At 50.1% G+C, this 2,500-nt stretch overlaps 1 protein-coding gene across 1 annotated transcript in view; it reads left to right on the top strand.

Annotated features, from left to right (window-relative positions):
- LOC113806100 (uncharacterized) overlaps positions 1 to 2,500 on the top strand; it is a gene marked incomplete in the record, with an annotated part of 269,699 nt that overhangs the window by 214,043 nt on the left and 53,156 nt on the right.

The following is a 2,500-nucleotide window of genomic DNA, read 5'->3' as shown; positions in this document are numbered from 1 at the left end:
TCCTCTTCCTTTTCCCTCCTCCCTCTCCTCCCCCTCTTCCCTTCTCTCCTTCCCCACTCCTCTCCTCCCCATCCTTACCCAACCTCCCCCCTTCCCCCCTCCTCTGTCTTCCTCCCTTCTCCCCTTCTCCCTCCCCCACTCCCTCTCCTACCCCTCTTCCACTTCTCCCTCCCCCTCCTCCTTACCCACTCCTCCCTCATCCTTACCCCCTATTACTCATCCTCCTCCCCCTCCCCCTTACTCCTCCCCGTCCATACCCCCTCCCCCCTCCTCCCCTGCGGCCGAAGACGTGGCCCAACTCCTTCCCGTTTGCCTTCAGATTTTTCTTTTTTTCTTCTTTTTTTTCGTTTTTTTTCGTTTCTTAAGGCACATCCGTTTCGCCCGAGAGACACGCACGCGCGTACTCGCCTGTCTTTCTGTCTGTGGCTGCGCGTTTGTCTGGGTCTGGTTATCGTCTTTCGTTCTCTCTCTTTCTCTCTTTCTCTCTCGCGTCTCTCGTCTCTCATCCCTTCGCTGATATTTTCTTTTCTTCGATTCTCTCTTTTCTTTCTATCAGTCTATCGGTCAGTTTTTCTCTCTCTCTCCTCTCTCACTCTCTCTCTCTCTCTCTCTCTCTCTCTCTCTCTCTCTTTCTCTCTTTCTTTCTTTCTTTCTTTTTTTCTTTACACACACACGCGCACCCACCCCCCCCACCCCCCAACTCACCCCAATAATCCTAATTTGCGTCCTCAGACCGACATGTCACGATATCCTAAATCGAGATACTCCTTTGGGAGAGAGAGAGAGAGAGAGAGAGAGAGAGAGAGAGAGAGAGAGAGAGAGAGAAAGAGAGACAGAGACAGACAGAGAGACATACAGACAAAGACAAAGAGAGAGAGAAAGTGAGAGAAAGAGAGAGAGAGAGAGAGAGATAGAGAGAGAGAGAGAGGGGGGGAAGGGAGAGAGAGAGAGAGAGAGAGAGAGAGAGAGAGAGAGAGAGAGAGAGAGAGAGAGAGAGAGAGACAGACAGAGAGAGAGAGAGAAGAGAAGAGAAGAGGAAGAGAGGAGAGAAGAGGAAGATAGGAGAGAGAGAGAGAGAGAGAGAGAGAGAGAGAGAGAGAGAGAGAGAGAGAGAGAGAGAGAGAGGGAGAGAGAGAGAGAGAGAGAGAGGGGGGGAGGGAGAGAGAGGGGGGGGGAGGGAGAGAGAGAAGAGAAAGATAGTAGAGACTGTCAGTCAGTCAGTCAGTCAGACAAACAAACAGTCAGAAAAGATGAAGATAAAGAAAAAAAGATACAAAATGAATATCCCAACCCAACACACAACATTCGACCCCAAACACACACGCACCGACGGCATCATAAAGTTAAAACACGACCAAGTACCCCCCCCCCCCACTCCCCCCCTCTTTCTCCTCATCCACAGGACATGTATAAAGGGACCAGTTCCAAAGATAGGTCACAATTAACTAGAAATAGTTAACACAGACCGGGCCACTCCAGAGAAAAGGCCCGGAACTGAGATAGGTCACACAAGCCATCCGAGGTCATTTAGGAGAGGTCATGTAGTCTTCTCTTTTTTTCTCTATGCTGCCATCCGAGGTCATTTAGGAGAGGTCAAGCAGTCCTCTTCTCTCTTTTTTCTATCTACCAGGCCATCCGAGGTCATTTAGGAGAGGTCACGCAGTCCTCTTCTCTCTTTTTTCTCTCTACCAGGCCATCCGAGGTCATTTAGGAGAGGTCATGCTGTGCTCTCTTTTTTTCTCTCTAACAGGCCATCCGAGGTCATTTAGGAGAGGTCAAGCAGTCTTCTTCTCTCTTTTTCTCTCTAACAGGCCATCCGAGGTCATGCAGTCCTCTTCTCTCTGCCAGGCCATCCGAGGTCATTTAGGAGAGGTCATGTAGTCCTCTCTTTTTTCTCTCCATTTTTCTCTCTACCAGGCCATCCTAGGTCACTTAGGAGAGGTCACGCAGTCCTCTTCTCTCTCTCTCTCTTTTTTCTCTAACACGAGGTCACGTCCCCTCGCATCAGACGCAATGGACCCCTCACGTAGCAGCTCAACGCTCACCCAATAGCTGCCGATGTTTATTGCTGCTATAAATGAAGCGTGGTCTTTCTATCGGGTCTGGGGGGGGGGACGGATTGGGCTGGTGGAGCGTGTGTGGGGTGTGGGTGTGGGGGTTGTGGGGTGTGGGAGGGGGGTTGTGGGTGTGGGTTGTGGGTGTGGGGTGTGGGTGTGTGTTGTGGATTGTGAGTTGTGGGTGTGGGTTGTGGGTGTGTTGTGTGTTTGTGGGTTGTGTGTGTCTGTGTGAAAGAGAGAGGTGGAGAGAGAGACAGAGATAGACAAAGAAAGGGAGAGGGAGAGAGAAGGAAAGATAAAGAGTGAGTGAACAAAAATACCCCACCCCCCGTCCTACAACACGAAGAACAATAACATACAAAAAAAAAACGATTTATCAACACACATTCCTTTTTTCATACCAAACCCTTTTTCCTCTTTCCGCCACGAAAGAATCGAAAAAG

Source organism: Penaeus vannamei, chromosome 27, assembly GCF_042767895.1.
Source record: "Penaeus vannamei isolate JL-2024 chromosome 27, ASM4276789v1, whole genome shotgun sequence".
In the NCBI taxonomy this organism is placed as follows: domain Eukaryota; kingdom Metazoa; phylum Arthropoda; class Malacostraca; order Decapoda; family Penaeidae; genus Penaeus; species Penaeus vannamei.
This window is presented reverse-complemented; position numbering and strand designations above follow the sequence as displayed.